Source organism: Mauremys reevesii, linkage group 12, assembly GCF_016161935.1.
Source record: "Mauremys reevesii isolate NIE-2019 linkage group 12, ASM1616193v1, whole genome shotgun sequence".
Lineage (NCBI taxonomy): Eukaryota > Metazoa > Chordata > Testudines > Geoemydidae > Mauremys > Mauremys reevesii.
The window spans coordinates 19,519,971-19,545,495 of NC_052634.1; the positions used below are offsets into that span (position 1 = coordinate 19,519,971).

Consider the following 25,525-nt stretch of genomic DNA (forward strand, 5'->3'; position numbering starts at 1 on the left):
CTCTACAAACAGAGACTCTATCTGCCCCTGGCTTCTCTGCCTTTATAGGGCCAGCTGAGTCTGTTTGGGGCGTGGCCCCAGCTACAGCCACTTCCCCCAATCAGCCCAGCCTAAACGCTGCTTTCTCCAGCCACAGCCCCCTCCCAGGGCTGTTTTTAACCCTTCAGGGCAGGAGCGCTGCCAGCTACATCCCAAATGCAGTTTCCAACACACTTTAATCCAAACACGCTAGTTGGATAAAACAATAAAACAAAATTGTTAATTACCAAAAAAAAAAAAGATGTTAAGTGACTACAGGTAATGAGGCATAAAAGTCAGAATTGTTTACAAAAGAAATGCAAGATAAAACACAAAGTAACCTCTAAATCAGGGGTGGGTAAACTACGGCCTGCAGGCCACATCCGACCCGCGGGCCCAGCCTGCTCGGCCCCTGAGCTCCTGGCCGGGAAGGCTCCCCCCTCCCATCTCCTCCCCTGCTGTCCCCTCGCCCCCGCTGCCCCCCTAACCCGCCCCTGATGCCCAAGTTCAGTTCTTCAGAAGTTGTCATGAGCAGAGGGGAAGGGGAGAGAGAGAGTCTCAAGTATTTTCCTCACCTCTTTTTATAATTCAGTCCTTTTCTACTAGAAACAACTTCAGTTCTCAGCTGAGTCATGGGGCCAGGCTGTCTGTTGTTGATATGAGCTTCAAGTGTCCCTCTGATGGAATGTAAATGTCTTCACACCTTCCCCCTGCCGCAGAATGGCTGTTTGACCAACTGTTTAACTTGCTGTCTCCAAGGAACTGGTCTGTGGGTGTTCCCCGGAATTGTAACTTTTTCAGTAATATCATACAGTAACATCTCAAAACTTTACATACAGTTTTGCTACACATTTTAACAGGATAATATTCAGTAGATTGTGTTTTCAAAATGCCATTCTGTATACAAAATTGATCATAATTTTCTAGAAGAGTGAACATAGGGGTACAGACTGACACAGTGTCTGTCTGTCTGTGTTCCCAGCAGATATGTGGGTATTTCAATACATCATAAGCAGAGTGTTCAGCATCTTCAAGGACCAGGGGAGCTGGTCCTGGGAATTCACTGCTTTACCAAGTGTGACACTGTATGGAATTGTGAGACATTTTATATTATTTTTTTTTATTATTAATACCAATTTGATACAATTGAAATGACTCGTGCTAGATATGCCATGTAAGGTGTCAGTGAAAATGTTATGCTTTTCCAAGTATGATAATTTTGTTTCTATGTTTGTATCACCTTTGTATTGTGAGTTATAGATTTGTAGAGTAGATCTGTATTTCCAGACTTGTGCAGTGTTTCTGGGTGAGACATATTGGCATCAGCGCTGCCTAGGCTGTTTGATGGCCCATCAGCTGTACAGTGAGACCATGGAAAGGATCAAGGGCAGGGGTGGGCAAACTTTTTAGCCCGAGGGCCACATTGGGGTCCCCAAACACCCTGGCCCCACCCCCTATCCGCCCCTCCCACTTACTGCCTCCTGTCTGCCCCCCTCAGAATCCCCGAGCAATCCACCCCCCCTGCTCCTTGTCCTCTGACCGTTCCCTCCAGAGACCGCCCCCCCCAACTGCCCTCCCAGGACCCCACCCCCTACCCAACCCCACTGCTACCTGAACTCTGACTGCCCTGACCTCTATCCACCCCCCTGCCCACTGACAGACCCCTGGGACTCCCACACCTATCCAACCCGCGTCCCCCCAGAACCTCCGCCCTATCCAACTGTCCCCTGACTGCCCCCCGGGACTCCCTGCCCCTTATCCAACGCCCCCACCTCCTTACCATGCCGCTCAGAGCAGCGTGTCTGGCAGTCACGTGGACCACACAGAGCCAGACACATTGCCCCGCAGGAGCACTGCCCGCGCGGTGGCGTGGCTGTGGGGGAGGGGCTAGCCTCCCCAGCCAGGAGCTCAGGGACCGGGCAGGACGGTCCTGTCGGCTGGATGTGGCCCATCCCTGATCAAGGGCATAAACCTATTGAGTCAGCAAGACCTGCAGGGGTATGTCTGTGTGCTGAGACCTCCAAGGCTTTTCCATGCCATGTGCTGTGAAGCTTGTGTTTGGGACACAGGAAGTACAAGCCACATGGCAAAAGGAATATAAAGGGCAGCTGCATCATCTCCATTTTGTCTTCAATCCCTCTTCCTACCTTTGGAGCAACTTCTCTACAAACTGAAGCCTTGAACAAAGGACTGAATGACCCATCCAACCTGTGGATGTGTTCCGGACGGACTTTCAAGCCAGCAACTCACCAGTAATGCTAAGAACCTGATATATAGATTTCTGAATGCATCTCACTACTTTCCCATTTAACAATGTTTTTTGAGTCGTGTCTTGTCTTTCCATGCTAAAGGATTGGCTGGCAGTGTGGTCTTTTGGGTAAGATCCAAACCTATAGTGATCTTGTAATGTGGCTGACCCTTTGGGGTCAGAAAAACATTTTGTATATGAGCAGAGTTTTTAAATAACCTCTCACTGTACGGGACCTAGGTGCTGATTGGGAGTCGGAGAACTGGAATGCAATAAAGGGGGCCGTGTGATTTCTTTTTTCAGCTTCTCGATAACCAGCGTGGGGGATCAGAAGCACAGTTTGTGACTGGTCAGTGAGTTTAACTTCAGTGTTAACCACCAGTTTTGGGAGCATCTGCTCTCCCTTTTTCAGCCTGCCCTGATCTTGGCATTTTCAGTGTGGACTGCCCCAGGCACACCAGCTCACACTAAGCACTGAAGTTAAATTAATAGAGTGGTTTTTTTTATGACAGTCTTATGAAATCAACTGATCTTTGTTTTCTTTCATCTGAGCAGGGTTTCCAGTTTCCCAACCTGATGTGATCTCCCAGCTGGAACAACAGGAAGAGCCATTGGTCCCAGACCTCCAGCGTTCAGAAGAAAGAGAGATCCTGAGAGCTCCCTGCACAGGTGAGGAAACATTAAAGCAACTCAGAATCTATAAGTGCCTGAAGGAAACATCTGGGATGCCCTACAATGCCCTTGGAAGGTCTCTCAGTTCAATATTGTCCCTAGCAGGGGTCGTATCCTTAGGGTAAATATAGCTCATGGCTTCCTGTAGACCCTAGCAGACACCAGACAGTAGCTTCCTCCCTTCCCCCGTGAATTTGGATGGGATATGAAGGCTGAATTGATCCCCTCCTCTCTCCTGTTTGGGGGAAGAACTTGGGGGAGTTCAGTTCCTGATTTTTATTTGACCTCTCTCCAGTACTTGTATTGGTTTGGCCTTCCCCTTTCCATCCCTGTTTGAGGTTTCTGTCTCTATCACAGCAGGTGACAAAATGATATGTGAGAAAGAGGAGCAGAATTCTCAGCAGGAAAATGTTGAGCAAGTGGCTAAACACAGAGAATTATCGCAAAGATTGAAAAGGAATGTGTCCAGGAGTCATGAGCAGGGAAAATCCCATCACGTTCTGCACATACCAGAAAGAGAGCAGAGAAAGCACCCAGAAGAGAAAGTGGGTAAATGTATTTCCTGTCAGGAAACTCAGAAGGACCTCAAGGAAATCACAACACAACAGGAAATCCTCAGCGGAAAGAGAAAAAATACATGCACTGAGTTTGGGAAAAACGTATGTGATTACTCCATCCTTATAAAGCATCACAGAATCCACACAGGGAAGAGGCCCTATGAATGCAGTGAGTGCGGGAAAACCTTCAATCGCAGCTCAAACCTTATTAGGCATCTCAGAATCCACACAGGGGAGAGGCCCTATGAATGCAGTGAGTGTGGGAAAAGCTTCCCTAGCAGCTCGGGCCTTTATCAACATCAGAGAATCCACACAGGGGAGAGGCCCTATGAATGCAGTGAGTGTGGGAAAAGCTTCACGAGCAGTTCAGGCCTTATTAGGCATCAAAGAATCCACACAGGGCAGAGGCCCTATGAATGCAGTGAGTGTGGGAAAAACGTCACTAGCAGCTCAGGCCTCACTAAACATCAGAGAATCCACACAGGGGAGAGGCCCTATGAATGCTGTGAGTGTAGAAAATGCTTCACCAACAGCTCAGCCCTTTCCGAACATCAGAGAATTCACACAGGGGAGAGGCCCTATGAATGCAGTGAGTGTGGGAAAACCTTCAATCGCAGCTCAAACCTTCTTACCCATCAGAGAATCCACACAGGGGAGAGGCCCTATGAATGCAGTGCGTGTGGAAAATGCTTCACTAGCAGCTCAGGCCTTTATCAACATCAGAGAATCCACACAGGGGAGAGGCCCTATGAATGCAGTGAGTGTGGGAAAAGCTTCACTAGCAGTTCAGGCCTTTCTAAACATCAGAGAATCCACACAGGGGAGAGGCCCTATGAATGCTGTGAGTGTAGAAAATGCTTCACTAACAGCTCAGCCCTTTCCGAACATCAGAGAATTCACACAGGGGAGAGGCCCTATGAATGCCGTGAGTGTGGGAAAACCTTCAATCGCAGCTCAGGCCTTTATCAACATCAGAAAATCCACACCGGTGGGAGACCCTATAAATGCAGTGAGTGCGGGAAAACCTTCTGTGGGCACTTAGCCCATGTTAGTCATCAGAGAATCTGCAAGGGAGATCAACAACATAAACACCTCTAGGGCTATCAATACTTTTTTTTCTTCAATAATTTTCCTGATTCCCACATAGTAATTTTAAAGCTGTTTGAACTGTTTGCAGCATGGTTATCCCTCAGTTTGACCAGATGAGTGGCCCGTTTTTGCCTTTTGCCGTTTGCCCTGTTTTGAGGTGGACCCATTTGTCCTTTCTATCAACTCCATTATCCCATGAGTAATTCAAGTGTGCCCTTCCTATCAGGAACCAGAGAGCATCACATTTATGCTATTCCTCCTATTGCAAAGTTATTGTTAGTCACCAGTGATACAGATTGTATCATTGCCCGTTGTTCTCACATTGCTCTGGGTTGTGCTGAAGAGCAGATATAATGGGAATTTTTCAAATTATATTCAAATGAAGAGGAGCAGGGGCAGGAAAAAAAAGTGTAATTTCAGCCTCTGAGACACTGGAAGGAGATGGGGAGACTCAGAGATTCCCTCCTTCCCCATCACTGCAGAACTGTTACCTTTTGTCTGAGCCATGCAGAGGTTATCTTCATCACATTCTATCTATCCACTTCTCAAAGTGTCCTGTGAGGAAGAGTTCTCAGCTGTCTGTGCTTGGAGATGATGCTTTGACTTCTTTAATCCTATATCAGAGTCGCTCTGACTGGAGATGAAAGTGTCAAAGACCTGGAAGGGGAATTCAAATGGATCCCAAACACAGTGTGATCATTGGGAGTTTAAATCGCAGGTTCCATCTATTGGTAAAGCCACTTCTGGCAAGGTGAGTGGTTTTGTCCCCCATTATGGCAATGCTCGGATACTAAAAATTTTATAAATAACATAACTGACTATTGAGACAGTGCTGAGTGAAGTATGTTTGAATGGATCAGAGGAGAATGTGATGGGAGGATCTCTTGTCCTGATTCTGAATAATCAGATGTAACCTGCTCTGGAACTTCGCTTCACACTTCCATTGCCGTGTATTCTATCTCTCTGTGATGTGGGTTTCTATCTTTCCTGAAGGCTGTTTGGTCACTCAATTGGATAGTAGTCCAGTTTGATAGGATGTAGCTCAGATTTATTGGAGAATGTAAGACAAATGACTATTTGCTAAAGTCAACATTTCTCACTTCAGCTTTGCTTTTTCCCCATCCCTGCATGATGACATGGAGAAAGTTGAAGTGCAGTTCTGTCAGCATTAGAGAACTCTCCAATTTACTGGACAGGCCAACAAAGAAGCAGCAGTGATTTAAAATCTGTACTCAGAAATGGTGATCAACAGTAGAACCCCAACTAACTGTAGGAAATGCATATGATCACAGTAGTTCAATTGTTTAAGTCAATATTGGCCCAGATGATCTGGGGAGAAAATTCCATGGAATTAAGTGATTTTTGAACTAGGCACAATGCCCATGTATTTGGTTCCAAAGCCTTTGTAACCCAGGCCCTACAGAAGATCTTTCCTAGCTAATCTTATTGTATCGGAGATGCTGCCCTTCATGATACAGATGTTGAGGAAATAGAAGCGGAGTTTTGTTGAATTTATCCTTTGTAGGTGCTAAAAATGTATATCGAATCAAATCAGTTTTGGAAATCTAATAGCTGCAGAAAAATAGCTATTTTTGAATAGAAACTCCAGCTCTGGTCACTAATGAAGATTGTGATCCAGCCCTGTATCCAGTCCCTTGCCTGGAACTGTGCCACCAAATTAAACAAAAGCTGGGCATGTTTTGGTAAGCCTCACTAACACTGCTGAGATTTGGAGTGGTTTTGTAAAGGATTCTACTTCGGAGAAGTGTAAATTTACCCTAACCAAGGCCAAGGATTTGGAAAGAGCTGGGGCTGAAAGAGTCCACACCCAGTTCTTGGTTTCCACTTCCAGTAAAGGAAGCTATGGTGACCAATGACCCAAGGAAAATTGTTTGTACAACTCCACTTCCTAGTTCAGTGTCACTGATTACAGTTCCAAAGGATGCCAGGTTGCACTGAGAACAATCATCCTTCACCAATTGGATCCAAAGAGAGAGTGCTTCAAGGGACATTCCTTCCCCGTGGATCCCAAACTGGCTGCCTGATTGGGTAACAAGGACTTCAAGGCTGTAGAAATGATGGTAACCAATGAGGCAATGAATGTATCAGGCTCCAATTTCAGACTTCCGGATACTCGCATGTTGAGTTCTGATTCTATGGTTTTGTGTCTGACACTGTGGCTACACAATAAAGCTGATGTTGGTGCAGCTGCACCAATGTAGCTGTGCTGCCGTAGCACTGCTATTACAGATGCTTTCAGCCAATGGGAGAGATTTCTCCCATCAGACTTGATTAGTCCAACCCTCGCAAGTGGCAGTGGCTCTTTTGGCAGGAGAAGTTCTGCTGCTGATGTATTGCTATCTACGCAGGGGGTTAGGGCTGTGCAACTACATTGCCCTGTGGTGTGGATTTTTCACAATCTGAGTAATATAGTTAACCGATAAATGTCTTTAGTGTAGATCAGACAGTTCTCTCTTGTGTTTTATGCATTTACATCACTTCTCCTCTATCTTCTCTCACTTTGAAAGATTAAAAGTGTGACACGAGAGGTCTTTTTCCTCATGATGCAAAGATTCCCACATAGGAGACCCCTTCCACCAACACATACTGCAGAAGATCCTGAGATATATGAACTCACAGAAGTGGTTGGGACAAACCACAACTTGAACCAAGGTTCAGTTGTTGGCAATGAGCATTAAAAGAAAACTAACATATATGATAATTTGTGATCTTTGAATGTTTTTATCATCTACTAAAATGAGATTATTGGTGAAGTTATTGGTTAAAGAAGAAGAGACTAAATGTATGATAATCTGAAGTATTTTTGAAAACTGAAAGTTGTCTTTTTTTGTTTTGTTTTGTTAGTCGTACAGGAAATGATGGCTAATCTTGAAAAGTTAATTTGATTTAATTTACCCCCTGTAGTATAAAGAGTTCTGGTAGAAAACCTCACTCCAAAGGTTGGGGTGGGAGAATGTGTGTGAGAAAGTGTGTATAAGAGAATATTGGCCCAGTATAGATTTTAATATTTTGTGTTTTCAAATAGAATTTATTTTGTTTAGTTTCAAAGTCAATTTCTATTTAAAGGAAAGCTACTCGAGGTGACAAGTTGTATACATTTTTACCAACTTAGACTGTAAGGGTCACTCTCTTCCCCAGTTCTCTAATTTGCAAAGGAAAGGCCTGACATCTGTCACAGGATGTGTCCAGCAGGTAGCACAGCTGCACTCATCAACCATCAATATAAAGAAAAAGACTGAAATCCATTGCCTTTCAGGTCAATAAGCCAACTAAAGGCTGGTCGATGTAGAAAAGCTGCGTTGGCAGAGCCACATCTCTCAGGGGTGTGAAAAGTCCTCTCCACTGAGAGAAGTAGTTAATGTGACCTGAGCCCCAGTGTAGACAGTGTTAGGTTGTCAGAAGGATATTTCCAGGGTTTGAAGTGTAGACACAGCCTTAACATCAATTCCAATTTTGACCCATCTCCCCATATGTGAGAAAGTTACTCGTATGGAGGGCTGAGCCAGCTGTCCGATCGCCTGGTTCCTCAACTGTAGCTACAGCTCTTAGTGCCCATGAATGCAAAGACTGAGAGAAATGGAGAGTTCCAGCCATTGTCATTTTAGTATCTTATTGTTCCTCTCACTGTTTTTTGTGCTGGCCTTTCTGTTCTATCAGGGGGTGACTGTATAGCTCAGTGCATCTGTGACAAAAGCTCATTGGTGCCAATTGGCAAAGGGGGTCACTGTTCTTCACAAGCAACTCCTGTGTCAGACCTGACAAACTCCCCACACCTAATACACTGCTTTTATGATATTTATCCAGGAAGCATAGCAGTGAGATCTCTACTGAAAGCTTGTAAATTATTGATACTCCTACTCGCTGCGAGAGGTGTGTCCAAGTCATAGTTAAGGGGTAATGTAAGTACATGGAAAATTATGCCCATATGGTATTGTTGTGAAAGTGAGTCACCCCAATCATAGGTCTTGGTGGGGATGGCCCATTCCAGTGGGAGGGAATTGGCACCTGTTCCTTGCTAGCCAGTTATGTGATGTATTGCTCCATTGTCAGCCTTTGCACCAACCCAGAAAAGCCAATGGAAAACCATCAAAGACAAATTATAGACATCGAAACCCTGTGGAAGTGACAAGGACAATATGAGAATGAGGAGATTGTCCTTTCTGTGAATATAAAGACAAAAGACTGATTCAGGGTGGAGAAAAACACTCTGGGTCCATTCACCAAGGAGATTCCTAATGACCGGTGGCACTTCATGAAAGGCAGGGCCGTGGCATAGGGACTAGCAATCAGTGAAATTGACTGAAGTGTGAGGTGAGACTCTACTTAGATAGAAAAGGTAACTATTAAAAAGTGTAGGTTGCATTTTCTGATTTTGTTTAGTTGGTAACAGTTGGTTTCCATCACTCACATTTATTTGTTTAAATCTCTATCGGTTGTTAAATAAATTTCTGCTTGTTTTATAACTATACTCAAGTGCTGTGTGAGATACAGTAGCAGTGGTCCACAGTAAAACTAGTAACCTGGGATATACCATTGCTTTGGGCAGAGAGAATCTGGGATTTCTCTGAGTATCTGGTGATCCGGGCTGGACCCCAGAGGGGGACACATTGAAGGAAGTCAGGGGTTAGGGTGGCTGCTGTAGCTCAGAGGAGGGTCCTTGAGTGCCTGACGGGCTGGGTGAGTTTGGTCACTAACATCCAGCTGCCAAATGCAAAACTCCATCTTCCTAGTGGAAGGTGGCAACAAGGAAACTCCCTGAGAAGGGTCACAATATGTCTCTATGTTGATTCACCTGTCAAATTCACACAGGGAAAGCTCCCTATAGCATAGAACTCTGCCATATGAAATCATGGAACATGTGCTCTTCACTCTGTGAAAGCATGTAAAGAATCCAAGCGCTGGAGGGTAGAGTTTGGGTCCAGAGTGACCTAGACAAATTGGAGGATTGGGCCAAAAGAAATCTGAGGAGGTTCAACAAGGAGAAGTGCAGAGTCCTGCACTTAGGAAGGAAGAATCCCCTGCACGGCTACAGCCTGGGGACCGACTGGCTAAGCAGCAGTTCTTCAGAAAAGGACCTGGGGATTACAGTGGATGAGAAGCTGGATATGAGTCAACAGTACCCTTGTTGCCAAGAACGCTAACAGCAGATTGGGCTGCATTAGTAGAAGCATTGCCAGCAGCTTGAGGGAAGTGTGTTCATTTCAAACCTGCAGCTTATTCATTTCATTTGGTGACCCCTCCTAGTTCTTGTGTTATGAGGAGTAAATAATACTCCCTTCCTTGGTCCTTGAAAAGATATTATGTGACCCCCCTCCTCCTTGTGTCTCATGTCCTGGGACCAACATGGATACAACACCACCGCAAACAACAAGGTTCAAAGTCAATGCACATGGGAGAAGCATCTTGTGTTTCATTCCTTATGTCCTAGTCCCATCGTGTGGCCATTTCCTTTTCTTCCTTTATGTCAAAAGCTTTGGTGTTTTGCACAGAAACATTATTTCCCCAGGAGAGACTCAGGAGTGAGGGCTGCATTCCTGTACCAAACAGTCACTAGAAGGGGGCAGACAAAGGCCTTTAGGACGAGGCATCCGTCACTGTCAAAAAATCATCTCCTTCCTGTGGTTCTGCGGGCAGCAGGAGCAGCCGCAGCTCGGTGGCCCCTGGCAGCACTCCTGGGGTGGCCGGAGCAGCAGCAGGCCCCCTGGGGCTCCCCTCCCCCCACCGGGGCAGCAGCTGGAGTAGCAGCAGGTTGTTAGGGCTTCTCCCCTGGTAGCTGTTGCTCATTATCCATCAAGTAAATCAAAACACTTCCACCTGCAAGTGGATTTAGCCCAGGACCCTCAGAGGCAGCAGCTCTTACACCCCGCACTGAGCTCTCTGCTCAGGTGTCCTAGCGCTGGAAGCCTCCTGTTTAGATCCTCAAATAGCATTTTTGCACCGGGGGGGGGGCTGAAATTTTGGACTGAACATTGTAGCTCCACTGTTATTTTATTGAATTGCTTCAAAATAGCAAGTTAAGAAAGTCTCCTAAGTGCCAGACTCTCTGCCATGGAAACAGCTGCCCCTGCTCTCCAGGAGTCTGTGCGTTCCACCCAGCAACGTACAAACCTCTGCACTCAAGGGGGGTCAGACAGTGACAGTAACACAAATCTTCCCACTATTAACCCAAGTCCCTTCCTTTCTTTAACCCAGGACGTGCCTGTCAACTGTGAGCCATGGTGTTATCTTCATCTTAAAATACCTCTCAGGACATTTAACAGAGGAAGTGAAACCCCCTTCCCCAAATGGCTCCCTGTTGAGGCGTTGTACCGTACCTCCCCCTGGAGACTGTCTGGTTTTATACCCTTAGAGCTTTTTCTCTTCAAACCCTTTATCCCAATCTATGGGCCACCTCCGCATTTCAGAGTTTAGAATTTGCTCTTATCACCCTCGTATGGCACTTTCCATGTGGATTAGACAAAGTGAGTGGGGGAAGCTCCATGGCTAATGAAAACCGATGCTTTGGGTGAGGCCTGAACTCATAACCCCAGCAGTGTGCCTCCCTCACTAGCCAGGTGTGCCCCTGTAGGTGCTTCATAGACAAGCTTGGGAAGTAGGGTAGTTACCTGTGTCTGTGATTAACCACTTTGGTGACCTAATTGAGAGGCTGATGGTTCATACCCAGGTGAAGACAGAGGTAGTTTTTTTTTAGTGATGAGACTCCAGTATATTTTAATAGGTAGTAAAACGCCTCCATTCTGGTCTAGCCTCATTGGGCAAGCATAAGTGATACTTTTGCCAGATGCATTGGTGGTATAGTGGTGAGCATAGCTGCCTTCCAAGCAGTTGACCTGGGTTCAATTCCCAGCCAATGCAGAGATGTGATGTTTTCTCTGCTGGGAATTGGTTTTAATTTCAGTCACATTGTATCAGTTTAGCAATGGAACGAGAGAATCAATGTGCTGCAGGTCATTAAACACCCAGTGGAGGAAGAAAGGGGCAGGACTATACAATGAGCAGGTGGAGTCATCCTGGTATTACAATATTTGGTTTATTTTTTATTTTTTTCCCTTTACTTCCCTCTCCCTTTTAGACTCAGAGCCTTTACGGTCAGAAGGGACCAGTGTGATCATCTAGTCCGACCTGCTGCACCTTGCAGGCCAAAAGACCCCACCCACCCACTCCTGTAATAGACCTGGGAGGGGAGGCAGCTCTGTGCACTGCCCCTACACCAGGCAGCACATGGAGGCCCTCAGTTCCCCTGCCCCAATGGGTGTGCAGAGATGTGCCAGCAGCACTGAGGTGGCTCCCTGCCCACTCTGCCTCTGTCCCTCCGTGCCACTCCCAGAAGTGGTTGGCATGTCCCAGCATCCCCTGGGGTGAGGGGAGTGTCTCCATTCACTGCCCCTGCCCCGAGTACCAACTTCGCAGCTCCCATTGGCCAGGAACTGCAGCCAATTGGAGCTCTGGGGGCAGCGCCTGCAGGCAGTGGCACATGGAGACCCCCTGGCCCCGCCCACCTAGGAACTGCTGCCAGAGGGTTGTGTGTACCGGTCACTCTGGGAGCTGCAGTGCCCGGGGTAAGTGCCACTCCTCCTGCACCCCAACCCCCTCCCCCAGCGCAGAGCCAGCACCGTGCACCCAAATTTCCTCCCAGAGCTTGGCTTGTCTTCCTTTCACCCAGAACTGTCCTTCTTCTCCTGGGTTGCAAGTAGCCACCCCTGGGAAGCCAAGAGGCAGGCACAGGATTCTGCCTCCCAGCAGCCAACCGCACCTCCCCAGGCTTTGCAGAATGAATTGTGGTGCTCTACTAACCCCACTTAGCCGCACTGAGGCGCTTAGCTTCTGCCCTGCCTTCCTCAGCTTGACTTTCCTCTTTTGCCCCATTCCTGTCTCACTCCTTCCTTTGGCAAGTCACACAGAGGAGGCAGCAGGAAGAGCCGGCCACCGTAGGCCAACCTCCAAGGGCAGAGGAGACCAAGCCACAAGGCTTCAAAAGGTGACTAGCCCAGATCCTCTAGCTTTCCCCAGCTGATGCCAAGGCTTTTTCTCAGCTCATTTCATCACCCTCTGTCCTGCAGGGGTTGAGTTTACCACAGGTGTTACCCAAAATTGGGCCAGCTGGTAAGCGTAGGGAGGACTAATGACCCACCAGAGTTTGGCAGAAAGCAGCACATTTGTTATACTGACAGCTAAGCTCAAAAGAAGAAGTGGGGGGGGGTGTCGCACTCACACTCGCATACTCACGCTCCCAGGACAGGCACAGCAGTGGAGATGTCAGGATTCTGCAAGGTAAGTGTCCCACAGTGCAGCTATGGACGGTGCAATGAAGGTAAGTCTTCCTGAGGCACAATGAAATACAACGCTGTGAACCACTGTCCAGGCGGTCTGGGCAAAGGGCATTCACTGGAGGTACAAGCTTGTGAGTGCTCTCCTGAGCACACGGCCCCTCCCACTTTTAAGGACCTGCACCTCATGGCCTGTGACTAGAGATGACTTGGCTGCATCTGGTTGGTCACACCCCACCTTGGGCAGTGTCCATGCTCTGGGTGTGTGATTGCTGCCTAATTAGCGTCCCAGACACCTTGTCTACCTGGAAGTTCTTCTGCTCTTCAACCAGAACATTCATCCTACGAGCATTCCAGGAGGGAAAATCCACTTCACAGGCATTCAGAGAGGGAGAGGAGACAAGAGTGGGAGCAGGGGAAGTATAACAGACCTTCTGAGCATAGAAATCACTGCTGCTCCTACAACAGCAGGGACAGGCCAGTAGGAGCTGGGAAAAGTAAGTCATTGTGTTTCTTCCTGGTTTTGAACCAGGGACCTTTTGTGGGTTAGGCAAACATGATAACCACTACACTACAGAAACACTGTTGTAATACTCTGCCCCTTCCTTCATAAGAACATAAGAATGGCCATACTGGGTCAGACCAAAGGTCCATCCAACCCCGCATCCTATCTGCCAACAGCAGCCAATGCCAGGTGCCCCATACGGAGTGAACCTAACAGGTAATGATCAAGTCATCTCTCTCCTGCCATCCATCTCCAGCCTGTGACAAACAGAGGCTAGAGATACCATTCCTCCTTACCCAGCCTGGCTAATAGCCATTCATGGACTTAACATCCATTCATTTATCTGCAAAAAGAACAAGGAGTACTTGTGGCACCTTAGAAACTAACAAATTTATTTGAGCATAAGCTTTCCTGGGCTAAAACCAACTTCATTGGATGCATGCAGTGGAAAATACAGCAGGAAGATATATAGATATAGATATATATATATATATACACACACACAGAGAACATGAAAAATTGAGTGTTGCCATACACACTATAATGAGAGTGATCAGTTAAGATGAGCTATTATGAGCAGGAGAAAAAAACCTTTTGTTGTGGCTTTCATGGCCTTTGAGAAATCAAGACAGAGCCTTGGAAAACCCAGCAGGTTTTGTGGCACAGGAATTGTTCTCAGATTCCACTGAGACTTCACCTCAGATTGCAGGATTCAAAGTCCTGAGTGCTGGCCCTTACACCATGGGACCAGCAGAGAACCTGTTGATTACTGTAGACTTCCAGCAGGGAGGACTCTGTGGGCAGGGGCAGCTCTAGGCATTTTGCCGCCCCAAGCACGGCAGGCAGGTTGCCTTCGGCGGCTTGCCTGCGGGAGGTCCGCTGAAGTCGCAGGACCAGCGGACCCTTCACAGGCATTCTGCTGAAGGCAGCCTGCCTGCCACCTTCGCAGCGACCGGCAGAGCACCCCCCGCGGCTTGCTGTTCCAAGCACGCACTTGGCGTGCTGGGGCCTGGAGCCGCCCCTGTCTGTGGGGACAATTTTTCCTGACAGGGAGGACTCAGTGGGAACATGCCTCTCCGGCCAGCCCTGCATTTGCTCAAAAAGTCAGCACACAGCACTTTGCTGCAGGCCCAGAGGCCTTTCTTCCTCCAGACTGTGAGGCCAGTGGACAGGTGAGGCAGTAGCACCTTCAGTCCCAGGCAGTAAAGGGCCCTTCCTGGGAAAGGCCATGTCCTGAAAAGGAAAAACTAAAGTCAATGAGAGTCCTTTTGAAACTCTTTGGGAATGTCACAGAGGGAAAGTGTTTCTTTACCTGACCAGGGACTGGAACCCTGGACCCTCAGATTAAAAGTCTGATGCTCTACCAACTGAGCTAGCCAGGCTCACATTTTTAAAAAAAGGCAAATTTCATGCGGAAGAGAAACTAGTCAAGAAAAATGAGGGCAGGAAACAATACAGAAAACCTGCTACTCTCACTCTCTTAGCAGTCCTAGCCCCAGCCTGCTTCTCCATCCAGTGCCTTGAGGCTCTATTCTTTTTTTCGTTAAATATCAAATCCAGGAGAAAACACAGGTATACAAAGCAAAACGAAGTCACAAACAGAAATGTCATTGGAAATACAAAAATAAAAAAGGGAAATGCAATCCCCATCACTTTATCATGTCTGGGCCATTCCTGTATCGAGAGCACACGCTAAGGTCCCTGTGTGCTTACGAGAAACCTGGAGGAACTCATATCACAGCCTGAACATGCAACTCAACTGCTCCCAGGTGCCGCAGTAAAACCCTTTCCCTGCTGTGACGTTGCACTCCATAGGATTTTATGAAAATATGCTAATGAGTGTGAATATAAAGTGACTGGACTATGCTTCATGCAAAAGGTCTCTTGTGAGGTATCGTTACAAAGCTTATAATCTACTGTGTGTGTTCATCCTATTTGTATGAACTGATCATTTTTGGATCTGAAACTAGAACTATGAACTATAACTCTGAGGTCCTGTTGTAATGATGCAAAGTGTGGGCCATTAATAGTGGTTTGGACTCTTGATGGCTCCCATTAACCAGGACAATTGACTGGAGATGGCTCTGTCCTGCACCATCTGTGAGTCAGGCCAGGAACAATGAAGGCTTGGGGTCTCACAGGACATGTGACCATGTCACCTGATACAGGAATCCATCTTAAACCTGGGGCTTTTCCCCAGGAGAGAGACAAAAAATTCCTGCCTTGTACCAAAGCTGTATAAGGGGGTGGAACTGAACAAACATGGCTGCAGTCATGAGACATCCCCTAGCTACCACCTGAGCTGGAACAAGGGCTATACCAGGTGAAAAGATTTGGCCCAGACAAGAAATAAGTCTAGTCTTTGCCTCTCAGTCTGTGCAGATGGGACCTTTCTTCCCTCCAGTGCTGGAGGATTCTCCCTTCTCATCTACCCTTGTCCCAAGCAGCACAGCTGGTGGGAATCTTAAATGTACAGCGAAGACTTAGGAGCAGAAACCCCTCCAGACCTTCCATGCAATTGGCACTTACCCCTCACTGAGCAGGATTGAAATTCCTGCAGGGAGATTGCTGGGTCACATCCCCTCTGGATATGAGCAAAGCAGCAGGGTGAAAAGATTTTGGAGATGCTGGCAATTGAACCCAGGACCACATACATGCAAATCATGTGCTCTACCCAGGGGCAGCTCTAGGAATCCAGCCTCCCCAAGCATTTTGCTGGCAGGTGGCTCTGGCGGACCTCCCGCAGGCATGACTGCAGAGGGTCCGCTAGTCCCGCGGCTCCGGTGGACCTCCCGCAGGCATGACTGCGGAAGGTCCGCCGGAGCCGCCTGCCACCCTGCCGGCAAAATGCTGCCCCAAGCGCACGCTTGGCGTGCTGGGGTCTGGAGCCGGCCCTGGCTCTACCACTGAGCTACATTCCCAGATGGGCCATGTGTGCTATAGGTTACACTCAGAGCCCTCCTGTTTCCAGAGCACCTAGTGGCCTAAAAGCAGCATGAGGGACACATTCCCTGCTCTGAGGCCAAACCTGCTCTCCTGGAGGTTGCTGGTTCTTAGGGGTCACTTTGCAGCAGGGCCAGATTCGATGTGTGGGGCAGAGAGAGTGGGTGCCCTGGGCTCAGGGTGCAGAGATACACTCAGCCCTCTCCTCAGCATTGGGTGGGGGGTGCTGCCACCCCCTGCTGGAAGGTAATGTGTCGGGGGGCACTGTGAGTCGCTCAACACCTGACCCCGGTGGCAGAAGTGCTGTGGGGAGCTCTAGGTGTTTCTAGGATCTGCTATTGCCACCTGCCTGTGAAGTCCAGCTTTCCCCAGCACATTCACTGCAGTGCAATGGGGTCACTGTTTCCATGGCTGAACAGCAAATAATCGCTCCCAGTTTCCCTTCTATCGGCAGCAGGATTAGCCTGTGTCAGTGGTTAATGAGGTGGCTCTTGTTGTAGATTGTTATTCATTCCCCACCTTGACAATTCACACAGTCCCTTTCCCATGCAGATTCCCAGCACCTCAGTGATCCTGGTAGCAGGGGTTGGGGCCTGAGACTTTCAGGGTTCTTTCCCCCTCCACCTGGAGTGAACTCAGCTTTTCCCCCATCCCAGACAATTCATGAAATAACAACAGGGGCATAAAGAAAGAGGGGAGGGAACATCTCACAGCCAGGGCTGGATGTGCCCAGGGCCCCCTGCTTGTCCATTGTTTCCATGGAATTTGGCCCCCTGCTTTGCACAAGGGACAGAGAAAGATCTTGCTGTTCCTGTGTCTGTGCAAAGAAAATTGTGCTTCCCTAGGAAAGAGAGGTGGGAAATGGCCCCATGGTGGGACAATATCCTCAGGATTAAGAGCAAAGGACTCAGGCTGAGAACTGATATAACTCCACTCATCTGGGATTTAACAAATTCTCTTCCATGGAGACACTGGGAACTTGTGACATTGATCCAGACTCTGGGGGTTCGGGCTGCTTTAACTCTTGGCAAAAACATGAACTTGATTCCAAGAAGGGAGAGAAGAGAAGCCTGAAGCTGACTTTAGTCCCAGGCTGGGGTCTCCTGAATGGTGGGAACATCCTTTGCTGCTACCCAGGGACAGCAGCTACTGGCGACATACCAGGGCTGGGATGAGAGGGGAATGTTACATGGACTTTATCATACAGGGCCCATCCTGCTTCTCAGAGCCCACAGGCGAGAATCTAGAGAAGAGTAAGTCATTTCTCAGCTGCATTCTCAGGAGAAGCCGGTAGCCGTCCTTGACCAGAGACCCAGGGGAGCAACCACGGCAGTTCTGCGGAGAGCTCTGGCTGCCAGGGGGTCCAGCTAGGAGAGGGAGTGCTGGGGGCTCTGCAGTTTTTGCAGTGGGGCTGTCTCAGGAGTCACAGGTGGCTTTGTTGGTGGGGTGGGGAAGTAGGGACTACAGGATGTGAGGCTGGTTAAAATGAAGCTGCACAAAAAACCTCACCCTTTGCTCCAGCTAAGGCCCTACTTTGGCCTCTCCCCCTTTCATAAATATCTTCATATCTACCCCAGCTCTCAGAAACCCCCTCTCTCCCATGGGTATTTTCTCGGTTGCTTCATTTTTTCATGGAGAGAGAGAGAGAGAAAAAAGCCTATTAATTTGAGCTACCAACACAGTTCATAGCATGAAATACACAATTTTGTGTTCAATGAGTTGTATTCATTTACATAACATGAAAAATATGTTTTGGGCAATGCATGAAAACCTCACTGCATTAAACAACCCACTTGATCTAGTCAATGTACTACAGAATATTTAAAGAAGTTAAGAAAGATGTGCTTATAAATTAACGTGTTGTGCCATTTACACACGCACAAGACACAGAAGAAACTGAATTATTTGAGCTTCTAAAATTTCCACTTTCTCACAGCATTTTAGTTCTCAAGGTTGTTTTAATTTGCTTATTTTTTTGGAGCTAGAAAGGGGAAAGAGCACATTGAAGTCAGTGGAATAACTGCAATGAGGGGTTACTGTCATTATTTGCCACTAACAAAACCTTTGTTAACAGAGAGTTAACTTTGACTGTGAATAACTCTTACCTTCCAGAACATTGAGTTCAGTAAAACTCAAACTCTGGAAAAACAGGGAATACAGAGTGAGGGTACATGCCCAGATAACCTTAACTCTGCCCTCTAGAAGAGAATCCGTGATAGCATATGAGAACAAGGAAAGGTTTGGGGACAAATTACAGCTACTTCCCAAGAGTTTGTTTCTTCTGTAATTAATTGATCCTGGCCCCATCAATTGATCTTGGCCTGGTGTCTGGCTGTGGAATTTATTATTTACTATCTTTATCCCAGTATAGTTAAAGGCAAAACTGCTTTACAAAAGCTCCTTTATTCTAGGTTATACAAACAGGTCACTTCCCCACCTATTTCAAGGAGATGGAATTTTCCTGACCCACAGGGAACTTAAACTAACATGCTCAAGATCACACATTCCTTAGGAGAAAATGAAGGGGAAAAAAACCAAAATCCACCAAACCGTTGCTGTTTCTACCCAAATGATCAATGAGACCAGAAAGTGAGACTGTGCAATTAACTGTCTGGGACTACACTGACTCTGCAGTTGGATGCAGACACACCCAGCTCTATGGTTGGTAAACGTACAGAGACTCTGCTGCTGCTCATGAACTAGCAGCACATGACCTCTGAACAGCTGCCATTTGAATGTATCTGAAAGTCACAAGGAACAACGATCTGTGTTAAAGGAAGGTTGCCATTTATTAGAGCCCCAATTGATGCCGTGTGCACAAACAGAGGATTGAATGTGTAACAGGGAGTTTGGTAAATCTTGGTTATTTTAGTTCTGTAACAGGCTCCTGTCCACCCCCAGTAGAGTTTTCAGTCCCAATGGCAACGTGAGTATCAGAGGGGTAGCCGTGTTAGTCTGGTTCTGTAAAAGCAGCAAAGCAGTACTTGCATCCGAAGAAGTGGGTATTCACCCACGAAAGCTCATGCTGCAAAACGTCTGTTAGTCTATAAGGTGCCACAGGATTCTTTGCTGCAATGGCAACTTACTTACCAAATGTAATACAGACTAGTCCATTCCTTCCAAGTGGATGTGGTTCTTGTTCTTCTGCACATTGTAGCCCATGGAGGCCAAGGACCTGCAAATGTGTCTTCATGTGCCTTTGTTTCATTGATGAAAACAAACCTAGTCACTTAGAGGATTGGAACTGATTTCAGCTGGGGGACATGTTTGCTAGGTTTTTATGCATTTGCACAGGAAAACATTGAGTGTGTCCTTTCAGTTCAGGGATCCCTATTTAGTGGAGCTCCTGAGCATACTGGAAATGGAATTATTTTTATTGAACAAATATTCTTGTAAGGGGGCACTTGGATTTGAACCAAGGGCCACTTGATCTGCAGTTAAACATGCTACCACTGAGCTATCCCCCTATGACATTTACATAGGCAAGTCTGTGATCTTTAGGATTTTGAAGGACAGGCTCTGCCTCCAAGAGCTCCTTTTCTATTCCCAGACCACATGGGTTTTAAAAATGGGGTTTGATTAAACTTTATATACACATGTAGACACCACAGCTTGCACACACAGCTCCACCCCCTACCCCAAGGTCTGCCTGCTGCCCCCACCTCTCTGCCCCTCCCGTGAGACCTGCCCTGCCCATCGCCCACACCTCTCTGCCCCCTCCCCTGAGACTCAACCTGCCCATTGCCCACACCTCTCTGCCCCCTCCCCTGAGACCCGCCCTGCCCACCGCCCACACCTCTCTGCCCCCTCCCCTGAGACCTGCCCTGCCCACCGCCCACACCTCTCTGCTCCCTCCCCTGAGACCTGCCCTGATTAAACTTTATATACACATGTAGACACCACAGCTTGCACACACACCAGCATAGCTTCCCCCCGTGACATAGCTACCACCTCTCGGTGAGATGGGTTAACTGCACGGACGGGACAGCTCTCTCCCCTCCGCTTAGAGCAGCTTCATTATTTATGAATAGGTGGGAAATAACCTCCTGAATGGACAGGAACCAATGTATCAGATATTGCTGTGTCTGCATTCAATATGGGTAACTGGTCATACTGGGCTGGATTAGTAGGAGCGTTGCCAGCAGATCGAGGGAAGTAATTATTCCCCTCTAGTCAGCACTGGTGAGGCCACATCTGGAGCGTTGCGTCCAGTCCCACGCCCTCCCCCAAGGCCTCCTCACGCCTCTCCACCCCTTACCCCAAGGTCTGCCTGCTCCCCCCACCTCTCTGCCCCCTCCCGTGAGACCTGCCCTGCCCATCACCCACACCTCTCTGCCCCCTCCCCTGAGACTCAACCTGCTAGAATCTCTTGGATCTTGGATTGCCACAGAGAGCAGTGCACTGTCTCTAAGTTCTGACAGCTGCTGGAAGCAACCAGTCCTGAGGCAGGGGACAGCCCCAACATCAGCCCCCCTTCTCTCACTGGCTCAGCTCAGCACAGCACTCTCTGTCACACACACACACACACACACACTGCTGCCTGCTTAGCTCTGTGTCAGGGGTGCTGGAACAGGGGGTTTAGAGGGCCATGGCCCCACCACTCTTTACTGGCTGTTAGGACAAATGATGGAGGGGGGGAGGGTGCACTCTTGGGGAAGAGGCGTCTGTGGGTGTGGCCTTGGGGGGAGAGGTGGTGTGAGTGGGGGTCCTTAGGGAAGGGGTGTCATGGGGGTGCCACAGTTCGGACAATGGTGCCCCCCCCCCACTGTAAGGAAGCTTCTCCCACCCCTGCTCTGTGTTGGCAGAACGGGAGAGAGCAGCATCCATGGCAGTGATTTGCTCTCTGGGGCTCCGGCAGGGGGGCTCGGAAGGTGATTTAAAGGGCCTGGGGCTCTGGCCGCTGCAGGGAGCCCTGGGCCCTTTAAATCACCAGCCTGGGGAAGCCGGGCCGGGCTGGCACAGCGTACCGGCTCTTGCCGGTACCCCATACCGTAACATACCGGCTTACTTTCACCTCCGGAAGGTCCTCACGCAGATCAATAACTGTTTAAAAGATAGGAAACAAAGAGTAGGAATAAATGGTCAGTTTTCAGGATGGAAACAGGTAACTAGTGGTGTCTGTACTGGGACCAGGACTAGTCAACATATTCATAAACGATCTGCTAAACAATGAGGTGACAAAATGTGCAGATGATCCAAAACTACTGAGGCTAGTTAAGTCCAAAGCAGACTGTGAGGAGTTCAAAAGAGATTTCACAAAACTGGGTGAAAGAGCAACAAAATGGCAGATGAAATTCAATGTTGATCAATGCAAAGTGATGCACATTGGAAAACACAATCCCAACTATACATAGAAAACGATGGGATGTAAAATAGCTGTTGCAACTCAAGTGGGAGATCTTGGAGTCACTGTGGATAGTTCTCTGCAAACATCCACTCAGTGTGTAGCGGCAGTCAAAAAAGCGAACAGAATATTGGGAATCATTAAGAAAGGGATAGATAATGAGAGAGAAAATCTTATTGCCACTATATAAATCCATGGTACGCCCACATCTTGAATATCACGTGCAGATATGGTCGCCCCATCTTTAAAAAGCTGTTTTGGAACTGGAAAAGGTTCTGAAAAGGGGTACGGAGTGTCTGCCATATGAGGAGAGAATAATAAGACACGGACTTTTCAGCTTGGAAAAAAGGTGACTGAGGGGGGATATGACAGAGGGCTAGAAAATCATGACTGGTGTGGAGAAAGTAAATAAGGAGTGTTACTTATTCCTTCTTATGACACAAGAACTAGGGGGGTCACCAAATGAAATTAATAGGTAGCACGTTTAAAACAAACAGAAGGAAGTATTTTTTCCACAGCGCACAGTCAACCTGTGGAATCCCTTGCCAGAGGATGTTGTGAAGGCCAAGACTATAAGAGGATTCAAAAAAAGAGTTAAATCAATTCATGGAGGACGTGCTCTGAGCCAGGATGGGCAGGGATGGTGTCCCTAGTCTCTGTTTGCCAGGAGCTGGGAATGGGTGACAGGGGAGGGATCACTTGATGATTCCCTGCTCTGTTCATTCCCTCTGAAGCACCTGGCATTGGCCACTATGGGAAGACAGGACACTGGGCTAGATGGACCCAGTCTGACCCAGTCTGGCTGTTCTTATGTCCTTATGCTCCTTTCATACAGATGCCTGGGATTGTGCCTCACAACGTGTCCCTGAGGTCTCAGCCAAAATGCCCCAGACAGGCAAACACTCTGGGCTCCTGAAGCCTCTGCCCCCCCCCCCACCTAGTGCCCTATGGCTCATCCCTGACCCTTGCTGCTGCTCCTTGCTATAGACTGTGAGAGGAGCGGAGGCAGCGCAGGAGCCTTCTGGGGACGCAGATCTGAGGCTTTGGGGAGACACATTGTCTGAGACATCAGAGTGCTGTAAACCCTGCAGCCACCCCCTCAATCCGGGGCCTGTGCCAGCCCTGAGTCTGGGCTGCCGCGATCCCTCCCCCAGAGCAGGGCGCCCACAGATAACAGCCTGGAAATAGGCATGTGACACTAACTCCTGCTCTCCCTGACAGGGCCTCCCCTAGACCAAGTGGCGTCTCAGGCAAGAAGTGTCTTCAGTGCCCCGCAGCCCCACCCCTGCTCCATATGTTAAACCATTGTATACCTTATTTTTTATTGCATTTGTAGCTCAGTTCATGATTTTGATGCACAATTTGGATGCATGATTCTCTCTGTCATATAAGATGATAAATTTGCAGGCTAGGATCTGTAAACCTGTATTTATTCATGCCATGTATCAGCAAAGAAAACAGATTAATTTCCTCTGAGCATATAGAAACTTTTTAATTTTGACAGTAACTGAACTGTGCTAACACCTAGAAATGGAACTGTCACCAGCACAGGGTGGGCCAGTATTAAATAGTGTTACAGGAGGAGGCAGAGTTAGGACGTTAACCCTAGTGCTTTAGTTCGAAGGTCGCTTTTCTCGCCTTTGCCCTCATGAACTGAAGCGCGGCATTAGAGAGATCCAAAGATTGGCCAATGGGATTTTCAAGTACTAAAATAGCAAGCGATGTCGGTCTCTCATTGGCCATCAGCGACTGAAGATCTGGTTTAATGAGCCAGAGCTTCAAGGCAACGGTGGCTCTGTCCACTGCCTTCCCTTGCACTGCTGGGCACCAAGTCCCTGGTGGCCAATATGTGACGCTGGGAGAAGAGAGTGGGGTGGCAAGTGGCGGCAGGACTTTTGCCACCAGGGTCTAGCTGCCCAACTTCCTCCTCATACCACTGGGCCCCAGTTGCCTTCAGGAAACCCAGGAGCTAAGGCAGGAATAGGGCGAGGAAGTGACTAAAGCCGAGCAAGGAAGGCAAAAGTGAATCTTGCCTTTATGGGCCGCTCGCAATGACGTCCTTTTTCTGTGCCACAGCTGCCAAAACACCCCAGACAGAAAAGCAGCAGGCTGAAAAGCAATCTAGCAGCTGCTGAAATAGCTCAGTTGGGTGAGTGCTAAATGAAAGGTCCCTGGTTCAATCCCAAGCTTTGGCAGGCTCTTCTTTCCCCCTGTGTGCAGGGGTGGGGTGTTTTCTGAAAGTGCAGCAGTTCCTTTATCTGCCACAAGTCCCTCATTTTGGGCTTTGCAGCAGGAAAAGGCAGCATGGGCTTCTGCACCGAGCTGGCCCACCTGGCCTTTCATTCTTCTCTTGCTCTTTGTCAGCAAAGGGAAGAAAAAGAAGCTCCCCTCCAAGCAAGGTTCAGAAGGGGGACGTAAGGATGACTTCCTGAGCCCCGGCTCCAGTCCTCTGCTCTGCCACCTGACCTATCGAAGGGCTGCCACCACTCGCTCTGTTTCCCCATCAGTGTGTGCCAGGGCAAGCACCAGCCAAGTAGATAGAGTTTCTGTAGTGTAGTGGTTATCATGTTTACTTAACACACAAAAGGTCCCTAGTTCAGAAACAGACTGGCTTCCTTTTCTCAGATCCCCTTGCTGCTCAGGAAGGCGCTCCTCCTTCTCCTATTGGCCTGTCCCTGGGATAACTACAACTCTCACATGACAGACGGTGCTGACGTCAGTGGAGAAAGCACCTTGGCCTCAGTCTGGAGAACCTAGAGGAGTGGGGCGTGTCACCTTTTGGAGGCTTGTGGCTTGGCCTCCTCTGCCCTTGGAGGTTGGCCTATAGATTGATGGCTTTAGAGGCAGGGGCTGGGCTGGCTGTGAGCAACTGGGATCCAGGAAGCCCCCATCTGCCCTTCTGAGGGCTGAACCCATGGAGATGCAGTTGGCTTCTGGGAGATAGACCCCGGTGCCTGCCTGTTGGCATCCCAGGGATGGCTACTTGCAGCCCAGGAGAAGCGGGGTCCTGGGTGGAAGGAAAAGAAGCAATGGTGAGGCTGAGTGGGCTCCTTTCTGGCCGAGATGGTGGGCTGTGGGGGGTCTGGAGTTGCCTGTAAGCCATAAGTGGACTTGGTGCAGTGAAAACCGCTGCTCCATTCTGGCCGACCTGGGGGTGCCATTGACAACTTGGGAGTGGGGGCAGGGGGCTGGCTGTGAGCATATGGGATCCAGGAAGCCCCAGCCTGCCCCTCCAGCAGCCAAGTCTTCTTCTTCTCTCCTGCCATGGGGAGCCCAGCCTTAAGCCTGCCCAGCGCGTGCTGCAGCTCGAGCATTAAGCCTGCCTGTGCTGGAGCTGACCCTGGATCCTGTGGGGTACTGCTGGGGGAAATCACAACTGCAAATAATTCTGGCCACAAGACCAACCCCTTGGGTCGAATGGGGCAAGCTGGACCTGGTGACTTAGTCCGCGGGGCCAGCAGGTCAAGCCATTTTCCCACATGTGGGGGAAGCAGCCGCTGTGGTTTGCCCTTCCTGCGGTATAATTCAGGGGTGCCAGGCTGCAGAGTTGGGGGGAAGTGGCAGGAGGCTCTCTATCTATCGTTAGTTTTGTGAGTGGCTGGGGGAAGCATTCATGTAACTCAGCTGGATGTGTCCCTACCTGTGGATGTCTGTGTAAGTGCAATATGTGCCAGAGATTCACAGCCTGTCACAGCATCACAGTGTTAGAGGGAATCCAGGCGGTGGGACAGAGGGCTCAGGGGTCCCGCTGTTCAGGTTGCATCCCACAGATCCCATCACAGACTTTCAACAGCCACAGTGGATGTTCACAGAGACAGAGAGAGAGATGCCAAATAGTGATCTCCAGGGCCTGCAGACATC

General features: G+C 48.6%; 1 protein-coding gene and 2 non-coding genes across 3 annotated transcripts in view; 1 reads left to right on the forward strand and 2 right to left on the reverse strand.

Annotated features, from left to right (window-relative positions):
• The window catches only part of LOC120375474 (zinc finger protein 850-like), a gene marked incomplete at its 5' end in the record, with an annotated part of 271,416 nt that overhangs the window by 17,148 nt on the left and 228,743 nt on the right, over window positions 1-25,525 (reverse strand). The window lies entirely within an intron of this gene.
• On the forward strand, window positions 11,389-11,460 carry TRNAG-UCC. Its single transcript has one exon. It is a non-coding gene; the product is annotated as a tRNA-Gly (tRNA).
• Window positions 14,687-14,759, reverse strand: TRNAK-UUU. The gene has a single exon. It is a non-coding gene; the product is annotated as a tRNA-Lys (tRNA).